We start from the raw sequence: 15303 nt of genomic DNA, 5'->3' as shown, positions 1-15303 counted from the left end.
CATAGAACATTCTGTTCCAGAGAGTGGTGGAGGGACATTCCAATAGCGGATGTCTGGTTCTGAGATCGATGGAGAGCACTTGGTAATCGTTCGAGGTCCAAGGCGGCAGCCAGAATAGTGAGTACTCTTGCTGCAAAGACAGGATATAACTGAAGTTAGCATTATGGGAAGTTTAGGAACCTTGTGACCAAATTAGTAGTCATGTTTCTTAATTTTTCATTACAATTCCTTCGCTACTCAGGACTCGACGTCTGTTACCGTGAATCTTCAGTTACCATTACTTGCTCATAACCTCGCTTGGTGCACGATTAGTCGTGGTTCATGCCTAACCTCTTATTAACACCATGGGTAACTAACTATTTCTGCCACATTGTTTAAAGTAGATTCAGCCGCGATTTCTGGAAGTAGAGCCCCTTTTACATTGTGTTTCCAAATACCTTGCGGACCCACCACACATGCATTACCTGTGACAGACAGTTTCTACTTCATGCATTTCCTGTTATGTCTAAACGAAGACGTTCGCCAGGTTTATCTATTGCCATATGTTTAGATCATTGTGAAATAAATGTATAGTTATCGAATTCTTCTTGATATCGTTTCGGTAGTTAATTAATCCCCTGTCAAAGGAACGTAGATTGACCAAGCCCATAAGCCATAGTTACATGCGAGTGATATTGTTTCTTATGAAAATACCGTCGTTCAAATCTTCTTTTAAATCAGGTAGCTTCTGATTATCCTACAGGCCACAAGATATATTCCTTTATTTTTATATTATCATTGATGCTCAGGCACTGGCTATCCTTCTATTGAATCATTAGTAGAACCAAATAGCAACAGCGTACTTAGTTCTACCGCACATAGAAACAGTGTCCAGTCATAGAATTAATTTATTTAGGACTTTAGGAAACCCTCCTCCAGCATTACCTCTTTACAGAAATATGCGATACCAAAAAGTATTTTAAATCTGGTATAGGTGTACATTCTCGACTGTTTCACTAAAAGAATTTCATTAATTATTCAGTTCAACAGGAACCCAAAAATAAAACTTTCAGCCTCTAGAATGTACCCCTAGACACGATAACTGCAGCCAACAACAAGAAGATAAAATGAGGATAAATAAAAAGTTTTTATTTTGTGTATCTTACACCTCTCGAAGCTTTAGAAACTTCTGATAGAAAGAGAAATTTGATGGTGATGTGTGGGGGGTAAAGATTACAACACCCTGCCGGGATATCGACATATTCGTTGCTAGTAGACTTATTTCAAAGTCTATATGCAGTCATCACGAGCACCTACTCTAGACGGATGTATGTAAGTCAACTCATTGTTCTCGGAGGACAGATGCCATTCTAGTTGAGGATGGAAAGCCTTCTTACTTAGTCTGTTGAAAAAACCCCGCATGGTCTCTCAATAGAAAATTCCATATTACTAAAGTTTCCCTTTTTTGCCAGACCATCTCAGGGTTGAGCAGTTGTACGCACTGGAAATCTGTTTATTATTTATGGATTATTCTACTAATCATGATTCTTCATTGTAAATATAACGTTCAAGACAGGAATTCAATTCCACACAGCTATTACCTTGAGTAATGCAGATTCCTATATCCACACGGTGATTTTGTGGTTACTGACCACACAGACAAAGACTTTCTCAATGTATTGGGGAAAAATTGGAAAGCCCACATTGTTCTCATGGGCTTCCTTCTCTCGAATGGTTGCAATTTGACATCTGAGTTTTCTGTTCAAAGACGAATCAGGATCACCATCAACAGTGCCAAAATCTACACTTTGGGTCACTTTGGATAGTGCAGGACTTGGGAGTACGGTCTAGTGACCAGCAATTTTATGCCATTCATCTCCTCCCATTGCCCGCTAAAGAATGTTGACGAAAGTTTCTTCCACCATCAGGGCTCGAATCATCTACATTCAGAAGGGGATTCACGGAATTAAAATGTGTTTGCGATCTCGACTACGGATGTAGTTTCAGAATTTCTTATGCAGTAATGTACTTTATATGCGTCTCAGGTCTTTTTAAGAGTCATCAGGAAAGAAATTTTAGATACCATAAAAGATAGTAAGGGAAAAGTAACAACGATCTTTGTTACACATTCTCTTTTTTTCTCTATATATGCACGCATTATCAGGCAGATAACTCAACGTGAAACCATACTTTTTCCCTCTCGTTGTCGAAAATTGTCGTCTGCGACAGCTGTTAGTTGGGTGCAGGTCTTTTGACTTAGTTATCATAATGCGAGTGAAAAATTTTTCATCGTGAGACATCGGTTGTCTGCTCTCTTACCATTAACCTTAACAACAAATGGCCGCGCCGGGTAGCCGTGCGTTCTAAGGCGCCTTGTCATGGTTCGCGCGGCTGCCCCCGTCGGAGGTTCGAGTCCTCCCTTGGGCATGGGTGTATGTGTTGTCCTTAGCGTAAGTTAGTTTAAGTTAGGTTCAGTAGTGTGTAAGAATAGGGACCGATGACCTCAGCAGTTTGGTCCCATAGAACTTACCACAAATTTCCAAATAACGACTACTTTATAGTTAATTTTGATGGCTACACGCACAGTTCTTCATCAACAGTATCTTAAATTTTGTGTGTGTGTGTGTATTTTTCGAGACTACTGTAAATGTATTTTAATATTTAATATTTGTTCAGTGAATGTCTAACAGTTACTTTGACGTACCACTCTACATATACACACTTTCAAAGCGGTAAGAAGTCTGCAACGACTTTACCAGAAAACAAGGCGTGAGGTTGAAGTACAATCTCTAAATGGTGATTAATTATTAAAATAAAGTTAGAAGAGTTTTCGAGAAAGATATAGGAATGAATGATAAGCTACAGGATTCGCCCTTATTCCACAAACGCAAGTGACCAAGAGAGTACAGAAATAGCGCACTTTTTTGTCGCAGGTACATAATAGCAACGTTGCTTTGTGCTCAGTTTTCTTTTGATGTAGCACATACGTTTCTCATGGTGGAGATGGAACAAACAAGAATACAACCATTTTGTGTGTATTGGGCGAAATTTGTATGTTTTTCGTCTGATGCGTGGACTGTTGCATGAAATGTACTCCAGACGTCACTCCTCCGCTAGTGGAACACATTTGCGGTTTTAAACAATGCATGAATTAATTTTCGTTTTGGACCGTACACAGTCTCACGAAACACTGCTCCGTTAAAGACCATCTGATACCGACAATCGGTCATTTCGCATTGTTAGTGTTACTTCACAGCAGCAAGATCGTGTACCCATCGTCTAGTCACGACTAGCCTTACTCCTGCATGCTTCAGTGAGAGGGAACGAGCCGACGAGTGCGGTGCGACCGCAGCGCCGCAGTTCTCAGACTCGTCATACTCGCAGAATTACAGTGGGAAAGAAGGGGGTCTGCTTGCGCTGATGTAACAGCGACGCCTTGATTTATAATGTGTGCAACCTGGAACATTAGACTCGTACACGGTCCTTTAACTTGGGCTCTGGACAGGTACTCGGTAACGGCCTTGCCGCAGTGGATACACCGGTTCCCGTCAGATCACCGAAATTAAGCGCTGTTGGGCGTGTCCGGCACTGGGATGGGTGACCGTCCGGGCCGCCATGCGCTGTGGCCATTTTTCGGGGTGCACTCAGCTTCGTGATGCCAATTGAGGAGCTACTCGACCGAATAGTAGCGCCTCCGGTCACAGAAAATCTTCATAACGACCGGGAGAGCGGTGTGCTAACCACACGCACCTCCTATCCGCAACCTCAGCTAAGGATGATACGGTGGTCGGATGGTCCCGGTGGGCCACTTGTGGCCTGAAGGCGGAGTGCTGGACAGCTCAGCTTGCCATTTTGTATGTTGACAGACACTGTCAGAGGCGAAATAAGTGACTGGTGAAAAAAATTAAAAGCTACCTTGGGATCGAATCCCAGGCCTTAAGAATCAGCTTGTAACCACCACACGACTGATACTTAACGTCATTTTACTATTGATAATGAATATTAAATCGCTAATTGATTTATATGTGCTTGCTATTTCTGTTCAACTACGTTGTGCAGCTATCATAGCTTTTTAAGCATATATATGATGACGTGGGTGCATTCAACGGCTGTGATATGACTTTCATTTGAAATATGTATAATTGTTATAAATATAATGTTAATAGTGAAATTGTTACTGCTCAGTCAAAGCGAGCATTCCTTTTTTACTCTGCCGTTGTTTACGAAATGCTTTCACATTAATTACGAGACATATCGGAGGATTCTTATGGGAGCCATCATCATGTCTCCTAATTAGTTAGGTGGCAGATATTCTCCTTAACCCAATAATATAGATCGAAACAAATATTCCGAACTACAACAGTGTGGGAGTACCAACAACGACTTCTCTATTATTTATCTCTTTTTCAGCTTGCATTTGCACATATGAGATTCGTTCCTTTGTAGTGTCACTAAGCTGTAATTGACGACTGAGACTGAAACTGGAACTGACTAGTCTGCAACATTTTGCTGGATAAGGCTGATCCTAGGTCATAGTGAAACAATCTGGGATTAGCATTTATAGAACGCAAATTTACGACCTCATCTTCATCGTTTATTTTGATGCTAATCTAATAGCAACTGCTTAACAAAATTGACCATATGAGCTGTTAATACTAGAAGAATCTTCAGCTCATCAGATTTACGAAGGCAAGATACTGAATTAAAAGTTTTAGCAATCTTTTCAGTAAACATGAACGTTTCCTGTAACGATCAGCTTATTGTTTACAGTCTTTAATTACGAACAAAAGTTATAAAAATGTAAGAAATGAATTATCATCACACCCATTTAACGGCCGTGAAACACCCGTTTCTTTTAGTGAATACAGAATGTATATTCAGACTGACTAAACGTCACAATTCATGACACTGATAAATCTCCACAATTCTCATTTGCCATTTCCATTTCCCGAAGCCGTGTATAAAGCACAGCCTTAATGTATACATACAAAGCATCCATTCAGACAGTCTTGAAATACCACACAACTGTTTGGACTGCATCGGTGGCTTAATATAACAGAGTTACTACCTTCGATCACAATAACCAAAGGTTCACTGACGGACTGCGTTGCCACACATCGAACACAGTTGCACAGTCTGGTTCGTGGACCCCACCACTGATGAGTCAGTTGATTCATCTGAAACTACTGACAACAACAGTGTACTACAACCGACGTATTTTCCAAATAACTGCCGGAAGCACTTATATTCTCCCTCAACCAGCACCTCTGTCGCTTTTTATTTCTCTCCCGAATAAAGCTAATGTGCCATACGATATGGATAATAAAAGAAGAAAAACTAGTTGCGACAAATAATGAGCTATTAACTATACGTAACTGATTGACCATTCATACAGTATAACACAGATCTTTAGATACAAGTGTTAAAACTTTTGAAATATAAAACTCGATGGAAAGTCCAATAATCCGCAATAGCTGTATTTATTGAAGCCGACCAGACACTCACACAACCGGTTTCCCATGTTTCAAATTGCATCTTCTGGTGTCCATCTGTATAGAAATTTTTATAAATTAATACTCTGCTAATTGCGGACTATTGGACTTTTCATTCAGTTTTATACTGTAAAGGTTTTAACACTTGTATGTAAACATCTGCATCATACTGTACGAATGTACAATCGATTAAGTGTAATTACTTTAATTGTGGCTGCCCTATTTTTAAAATGATCTTTAGCTGTTAACTAGATACAACATAGAAATGACATCTACTTGAATTAATAACGAATAGATGTTTCTCCAGCGGTTTCTCGCAGATACAAGGAAAATCTTACGCCAGCCGTCAACTTGAAAACGTTTTGAGTTGCTTTCACGCTCTCTATAACAACTCCTATGAAATGAAGTTTCGCCTTGCGTCACGATCAAAATCCCAGAATTTAAATTTAGCTGCAGGTCGAAGTAATCGTATACGCCGAAGAAGCAAACCACTTATCCGTTATTAATGAATAGCCGCCTAAGTACTGCAGGCCACTAGTATGGTAGCAGGGATGTTTCTGGCACAGATAATGATCTCATCTCAAGGTCAATTACGGTATCATGTCACACCTGGAACAATTCGGCTTGTTATTCCCCAGGTCAGGATGTAACAGTCACAAAATCGTCCACGCACCTGGGGAACTTGAATGTGGTACAGCCAAAGTCAGGATGCAACCTGTTACACTGCCCATGCATCTTGGGCAACTGCGTGACTTAAAATCGGCCAGAACACCTCCCACCCTTCCTTCTCTCTAAACCAGTAACATTCAACCATCCTCTCCCAGTCCTTTTCCTTTTATTCCCGCCGGCCGCGGTGGTCTAGCGGTTCTAGGCGCTCAGTCCGGAACCGCGCGACAGCTACGGTCGCAGGTTCGAATCCTGCCTCGGGCATGGATGTGTGTGATGTCCTTAGGTTAGTTAGGTTTAACTTGTTCTAAGTTCTAGGGGACTGATGACCGCAGATGTTAAGTCCCATAGTGCTCAGAGCCATTTGAACCATTTTGAATTTGAACTTTTATTCCCGGAGCGACTGCGTTGGACTCATTATCCTCGTACTGTGTACTGTAGTGGAAGGATCATCTAGTGCCAGCAGAGACCAGCCACCATCCCCCAAGCATAATAAGAAACAAGACGTGTAAGTACAATTAATCTCTTCTTTTCATAATCAACTGGAATTTACAATTCTTAGGTAATTTATTACAATTTTACAGTTTCGAAACATCCATTTCTTCATCCTAAGATGTATTTAAATACGATGTTAACCAATTACCACAAAACACTATTTAACAAATTATCCCAGGTTAAACAATTTCTACGATGCGTTACTACCTACAAATATGCTCTAGCTGAGACTTTAAATGATAGACAAATACCACGACACAATATTTGCTACATCCCAAATCTGTGACCCCTGCATTACTAGCATGTGACATGTGTACGTGTTAAAACGGACACATTGTTCTACTGGCAGAAATACCGCAATATAATAACATCTTGCCGTTTTCTGTGTGCACAACCACCTCCTAGTGTTCCAAAACACACACTTAAATATAAGACACTTGACAGATTAACGATTTCCACAATGCATTATTTAACAACAATTATACACTTACCAAGTACCATGTACCAAGTCTACATTCTACCTGCATTATCACTATAAGAGTGTGTATAGTAGCATAATAGTCTTATAAATAACAGCAAAAAAATCCACACTTACAACATCGCTAAATACACACATCAAAAAACGTTTTGCATCACCCCGATTCCCAGAACTCCTGAAGATAGACGTTGACTGTGGATATTGGATCACCCACACAGTCCCTCTGACTGTTCAGAGATGACACTAAAGATGTAAACAACCATGAGTGATCGCGTCCGCATTGTTACTTTGTACCAGGAAGGTCTCTCAACAACGGAAGTAAGTGTCCAAGCGTCTCGGAGTGAACCAAAGCGATGTTGTTCGGACATGGAGGAGACACAGAAGAGACAGGAACTGTCGATGACATGCCTCGCTCAGGCCGCGCAAGGGCTACTACTGCAGTGAATGACCGCTACCTACGGCTTATGGCTCGGAGGAACCCTGACAGCAACGTCACCATGTTGAATAATGCTTTTCGTGCAGCCACAGGACGTCATGTTACGACTCAAACTGTGAGCAACAGGCTGCATGATGCGCAACTTCACTCCCGACGTCCATGGCGAGGTCCATCTTTGCAACCATGACACCATGCAGCGTGGTACAGATGGGCCCAACAATATGCCGAATGGGCCGCTCAGGATTGGCATCACGTTCTCTTCACCGATGAGTGTCGCATGTGCCTTCAACCAGACTACTATCGGAGATGTGTTTGGAGGCAACCCGGTGAAGCTGAACGTCCTAGACACACTGTCCAACGAGTGCAGCAAGGTGGAAGTTCCCTGCTGCTTTGAGGTAACATTATGTGGGGCCGACATACGCCGTTGGAGGTCATGGAAGGCGCCATAACGGCTGTACGATACGTGAATGCCATCCTCCGACCCATAGTGCAACCATATCGGCAGCATATAGGCGATGCATTCGTCTTCATGGACGACTATTCGCGCCCCCATCGTGCAGATTTTGTGAATGACTTCCTTCAGGATAACGACATCGCTCGACTAGAGTGGCCAGCATGTTCTCCGGACATGAAACCTATCGAACATGTCTGGGATAGATTGAAAATGCTATTTATGGACGACGTGACCCACCAACGACTCTGAGGGATCTATGAAAAGGGCTGTTTATGAAAGACGTGACCCGCCAACCACTTTGAGGGATCTACGCCGAATCGCCGTTGAGGAGTGAGAAATCTGGACCAACAGTGCCTTGATGAACTTGTGGGTAGTATGCCACGCTGAATACAGGCATGCATCAATGCAAGAGGACGTGCACCGCGTATTAGAGGTACCGGTGTGTACAGGAATCTGGACCACCACCTCTGAAGGGATAAAAAAGGTGGAAATGATGTCTATGTTGATCTCTATTCCAATTTTCTGTGCAGGTTCCGGAACTATCGGAACCGAGGTGATGCAAAACTTTTTTGATGTTTGTATACACTGTGGAAACAATTACCTCCATTACCAGCATAAAAATGTCATAATAGTGTGTTAAAAATAGTGACATTAATTGGACACAAAAATAATATAGTGTACTTGTAAATATACCACGGAAAATACGAGTAGTAATGCATTTCCAAATCACTAAATTACGCAGTAAACAATTGCCGCCCCTCACCCACCTCCTGTGGTTAAAGCTGTAGAGAAACACGCTTCATTTAAACCAAACTAAAAAATGCAGTGTGGTGACGTGTACATGATCACCTCCGTACGACTGCCCACAAAGGCTCTTAAGATCCAACTACCACTGGCGTTGGTTGCTGTCCGCCCACAGCCGAAGGTCCAAAGCCTTCTATCAGGATCCAAACCTTTAAGTTTAGCTACAGATCGAAGTAATCTTACGTGCCAAAATAGTAAACCATTTAACCTTTGTTTATAAATACCCGACTAAATACTGCACTACGCAAATCACGAAAGTCACCCGTATAAGAGACGGGTAATGGTCAACATAACAGGCCCACCTCTGGCCGCGAGAAGGCTTACAGGTCGTATCCTCTCGAAGCACTGAGCAGTGTAGAAAGCAGTCTGGGCTAAACTCTCCGATTTTTTTAGAACTACACGCGTCTCTAATTCTCAGGGATATTTCCAGAAATTAATGGTTATTAACATATTACAACAACCAGTAAAGCTCCTCTGTACAGCAGAAGTTTTTGAAGTCGACTCCATTAAAAAAATTTTCCTGGCACATTTTTGATCGTATTCGTACAATGAGCTGTTTCATGGAGACAGGTTAACCACCATGATGCAATCAGTAAAAATATTGTATTGTTTATGCACTCAGTAGTAAACGATGATCATGTTATCACATATCATGCACGTCGCACCCCCCCCCCCTCCTCATACACATTGATTACTATAATGTGTGTCTAATCCTCTTACCTACTAAAGCTAAAATAAATAACAGATAACACTGTGACTGATTGTGTCGATTTTTTCCATTTTCATTTCATGATTCATGGATAAGCTGCTTCATAGTGAAACTTCCACGTTAAAGACGATTCTCGACGAGTTGGGTAAAGGTGGCTTCCAATCGGGAGCGAAAATATCTGCGGTGTGTTAATATTTGTAAGCTTACAGATTCTAATTGAGTGGTATTATTTACCGATAATATTGAGTGTGTTTACTTTCTAATACTTTCTCATAACCTACAGTATTCCTGCATAACCACAGAAGTTAATTGTTACCCAAATAACTTTAACTGAGCGAAAATGTCTACTTTTCTAAAGGCATTTATAGATTAATGTAACATTTTAACAGATTCTGGCATACAGCATAGACGGTGCTAACACATAGAAAAAACGTAATTATTGCCCAAAACAAATCATACAGGTAACAAACAATTCTAATTTAGATATTTCACGGTTGCTGTCGTTTCCAGCGGCTTATTACCAATAGCCTAATGGGACTGCAATACATACTGTTATGTGTGTTTATCAGGCAGACAGTTTGTAACGACGGGTGAACTGTTTCCCTATATAACGTTCCTCGTGCTTTCCCTCTACTGCAATAACATCATCTGTCTTAAAATGCTGGACGTCAAGGCCTAGTGAGAATCCACCGTCTCTGTTTCTCACGTGTCGTGCTTGTACCCCTAGCGTTGTAAGAGCTCTGACGTAAGGGTGTCGGTGACATCACGACCCAATCAATCATGTAACGCGATTTAATCATTACTGTCAATATATTATGAAATTTTTAGGTGTGATCATCACATGACCAACTTATAAGCATAAACCAGTTCACCGTTACAATTTTAAGTGAGTGATCATAAAAAAATACAATAACCAACTACTAGCTGCAATACCATGTTACTAAAGAGAGAACTGCAAATTATTCTGAAATATTGGTGTACGCAATTAATTATAATTAGTATGTTACTGAGGAGTTGTGTGATAGAGAAATCAGATATTTTTGTCCATGCTACACATCTAGCTTCAGCTTCGAGTCGATACTAAATTAGTGCACTGTATTAGTTGCTTCCGACTTGCTACTCTCCCATAACAAAACACCTGTTAACGGGTGTTATGGAAACGCATACAATAATCACATTCAAATACCATGAACGCCGTTCCACAATAGCTTCAGGGCAGTTCATCGTTCTGCCTCGCTGTCATACAAGTTGGACAGATATGAGACTATTAATTGCTCCCGTCCACAGCAGCACAGGCAAGGTTCTGGTTTCGATCCCATGACAGTCAGTCTTAGCAATTGTATCTGCCGCTTCTCTGTCTTCATTGGTATCTACTTACAATGCAGTTGACGGGTTATAAGGTCATAAGATTCAATGTTCTTTCGTCAGTCATCATTTAGCCTGAAGACTACATTTTATATGGTTTTTGAATGCTAGATTTCACGAGGTCTTCCCACCAATCAACTCTATCACAAAAGAAACGTTTCTGGTAGACACATGACTTTTTAACAGTACCCATACTATATGGAGTATGTTCCAATGTAATTTGCAGTTACTATGTCTCTCATGTCTGAAGCACAACGTGCGTATGTGGTACGAAATAAAATACTGCCTGCACCACATTCCCTCAAATTTTTTCAATGTAAATCTCTCCATTACAAACAACATGCCTGTTGCAGCTGCCGCTGCATAGGGATTAAATTTAGAGACGTATAATGTATTAAAATGGTCTTTCATCGTAGTCGGTCGGGTATATATGAACTATAAGATGCAAAATGACGTACCTAACAAAAGTGAAAATTCTTAGTCACAAAACTTTATGCATCTTTGAAAGCATGTCTGGTTTATTGTTTTTTGCTGCTGTTGGTGGTAGATTTTTATCTTGATTCCAATATTGAAAAGACTTCTACTCTGATATGTGACGTATCAGATAGTTTTTGTGAGGCTAGTATTGTGCATTATATGTATTGTACATACGCCCTTTTTCGCGAAGTATGACTTTTATAAACACAGGAATTTTAAAAATTGTAATTAAATAAACTATAAACTGCAGAAAAAACTTTAATAATATTATTTCACATGGCAGAATTAGGAAGTGAGAAAAACTAATGAGAATCGTCAGCAAAACAGATGAGTACAATAGTTAGGGGCAGATTTTCTTATCATTCCTCGCCCATTTCTTTTATATATATTGTGTGCGATTTGAAAAGTGTCTCATGAAACTCACTGTATCAAGCATGACAATGTTGCACAAGTTTTTGTAACATAAGTGAAGCACGAGGAACATGAAGACGAGCTTGGTTATGTATCAAGATATTTCACCTGTCGTTACAAATTGTCTGCCTGATTCACACACATAATAGAATCTGTTGCAGTCCCAGAACGTGTTTCCAGAATGTGTTGCAGTACCTTAGTGGTAATAAGCCACTGGAAACGGTAGCAACTTAATGTACCTAAATTAGAATTATTTATCACCTGCATGATACATTTTGGGTAACGATTTCGATTTTCAAGTGTGTTTTTTCGATGTCTTAGCGCTGTCTAAAGCGAGAATCCATTATTATGTTATATTAAATTGTAGATGCATTTACACAAGTAGTCACGCTGCGTTAGAGTTCAAGCGATCTGGGAAAAATGGAATGTCTGTTGTTATGCGGGAATGCTGTAGGTTATGAGAATTTATTAGAAAGTTAGCACACTGAAGATGGTTGGCAAACAATACCACTGAACTGGAGTTTGTAAGCTTACAAATATATTCGAATATCAGATTTTTTTGTTCCCAATTGGTAATCGCCTTTACCCAACTTGTCGAGACTCGTCTGTAAAGAGTTTCACAATGGATCAGCCTAACCATGTACTAGGAAATGAAAAATAGAAAGGAACGACACAGTCAGTCACAGTGCAATTGGGAAACCATTAAAATGTTTATTATTAATTATTATATTAACGCATTATAGTAATGTGTGGTGAGGCGATGCATGTTGCACGATGATACAACGGTCATAGTAACTACTGAATACATAAACAATACACAAATTTTGTAAATTATTCTGTAATGGTGGTAAACTTGTTACCATGAAACAGCTCATTGTATGATTACCATCATAAATGTGCCAGAACATGTTTTTTAGAATGTGAACTTAAAAAACATTTCACTCTACAGGAAAACTTCGCCGATAGTTTTATATGTTAATAATGTTTATTTTCTCGACATATCCTCGAGAATGAGAGAGATATGTAATTTAAGAAACAGAGTGTTTAATACAGCTGGTGGGTGCTTCAACCGGTGGCGTCCTACATGTCTTACCAAGCTTCTGGCAGTTGGCGTCTGGTATGTGATCGCAGGCACCGGCAGCATGTGGATGTTCGTGGTCTTCCCCAGTTGCTACACCGTTTAATGGTCACTAATGAGGATTTCTTCACCTCTCTCTGTTCTGGACGTTGAAACAGCAAAGCCGTGAGTTACCTGCTGGGAATTCTCGTAAGTCGGAGGAACTTATCACTGTGTTTCCGAACGCGGTAGTGTCTCCTCAGACATCCAAGATACATACATCGTACATGGATCGTTACTCGTGGGACCCCACCTAACAATCTGAAGTTAGTTTTTTTTTTTAATGAAGAGATTGTAACTGTTGGGGAATTGCTTACAGTGTGAATTTAGTGATGTGTTGTGGGTATACATACTTGTTCTTTTCCTGTCATTATTTATAAGTATACTGCAAGTCTATAGAGCCAGATGTCTCTAAAGCATCTTTATAATGTCACACACCAATAATGCAGTATAATTTAGACTGGGCATCTATTTATCGCAGTGTGCCACATCGCACTTCTTTAATTTGTTTTAGATGAAGTGCTAATCTATCCTATTGCCCCCCAGTGCCAGTGGTGGTGTTGGTTATTGTTTACAATGCAAGATTAGATATGTGTTTTGAGTGTGTATATGTAGTTCGGATTTTCAGTCGTTATTTACAAATATGCTATGGTCAGTCTTACAATGAACACACTATGATGTTATTAATAAGGTGGTGGTGAAGGTAATTGTTATTACAATGTGAATTTAACGATATTTTATTATTTTTTCGTTATTATTTGTAAGGCTGCTATGCAACTATGGGCATTCTTATACTGCTAGTACACGCTTATAATGTAGACAGAATGTAGATTTGGTACTTAGTAGGTGCCTATTTGTTATTAAATTCTTAATTTTGGAAACTGCTAAACTTTCAAACGTCTTGTATTTACATATGTGTTTTGGAATACTGTGTAGTGCACTAGTGCTCTTGCTACATAGTGCTTATAAAAAACGCCATGATATCATTATATTACGGTATTTCTGGCAATAAAACAATTTGCTCATTTTAACATAAGCACTATGCTGTCACACACTATTGATGTAAGGGGCACAGATTCAGTATGTACGAGTAGAAAGAGTTTATTTATTTAAATACCATTTAAACTCTCAGCAAGAGCAAGTGTGTTGTTAACAAGGCATTTTTTCACCAATAAAACTTTGAACTTAAGACAACTCGTAAAAATTAGGAAAAACTGGAAAATTCAGTATAATATTTCTAATAACATTTTTAGACTTTTTAAATACAAATAAGGAACTGGGCATCTTCGATGAGTTGTGATCGATGAGCAAAGTAGCCAGATAAAATGTAAATAAGACAATTTTATATCAACCTTATATTACGTTTACTTATTTGGTCTGCGTGTGAGTAAATAAATGTGACGAAATGTATAAGTAAACTGTCAAAAGTTTACCGAACTGTGGAATTCGGTTTTATACTGCTATAGCAGGGAAGAAAATGGAACCAGCGGAAAATGCTTCTGTCGAAGCACAAAAATGCGGATACGTTTCTCTTTAAAATACCCACACATAAAGCGGGGAACAAGCTTCCCTCAAGCCTCGTTCCACCTTTCTCATGTTGGCATGGGGATATATTCGCGCTTTTTGTGTTGAAAAAGAGTAGCAGAGAGACAGTGATGGTGGAAGAGAGAGGCGACAGTAGTGGTGAGAGAGAAAGGGAGAGGAGAAGTGATGGTGGGAGAGAGAAAATGGTAGTGATAGAGACAGGGAGTTGGATGAATAAAATAGCAGTGAAAGAGAAAGAAGATATTGATTGGCAGTGAGAGACAGTGGCAGTAGAAGAGATGGCTGGAGATAGAAGCAGAGACCAAAAGAGAGAGGAGACAGTGGAAATGAAAATACAGGTAAATGGGGACCATACATAACTTGACGAACTTTATCACGTAGCTGTAAGGGAGGGCGCAGTTGGACAGAAATTCTGTACATGTGGGTATAGGAGAAAAGAAAATAAATTGGGTATCAGAATTTTTGAGCTGCCCAGGTATAATTGGGACAGTAGAAGTGGGAAAGAAAGAAAATGGTTCAAATGGCTCTGAGCAATATGGGACTTAACTTCTGGGGTCATCAGTCCCCTAGAACGTAGAACTACTTAAACCTGACTAACCTAAGGATATCACACAGATCCATGCCCGAGGCAGGATTCAAACCTGCGACCGTAGTGGTCGCGCGGTTCCAGACTGAAGCGCCTAGAACCGCTCGGCTACTCCGGGAAAGAAAGACAAAAGGAGACAGTGTAAATGAGATAAGTGGTGTATACTGTAAATCAACGGAAGAAAAAGGAGACAGTGGGAAAGAGACATGCGTAGACATTGACAGGGAGAGGAGGATGTAGACTATGAAAGATTATTTACAAAAAGAGACTTGGAAAAGGCTTTAACTTG

General features: G+C 40.1%; 1 protein-coding gene and 1 pseudogene across 1 annotated transcript in view; both read left to right on the top strand.

The window, feature by feature from the left end:
- The window catches only part of LOC126253126 (rho GTPase-activating protein 6), a 1197809-nt gene that overhangs the window by 323770 nt on the left and 858736 nt on the right, over window positions 1-15303 (top strand). The window lies entirely within an intron of this gene.
- On the top strand, window positions 3491-3608 carry LOC126253720 (5S ribosomal RNA; annotated as a pseudogene).

This window comes from Schistocerca nitens, chromosome 4 (assembly GCF_023898315.1).
Source record: "Schistocerca nitens isolate TAMUIC-IGC-003100 chromosome 4, iqSchNite1.1, whole genome shotgun sequence".
Classification (NCBI taxonomy): Eukaryota; Metazoa; Arthropoda; class Insecta; order Orthoptera; family Acrididae; genus Schistocerca; species Schistocerca nitens.
The sequence above is the reverse complement of the archived record's forward strand: the minus strand, read 5'-3'. Positions and strand labels throughout refer to the sequence as shown.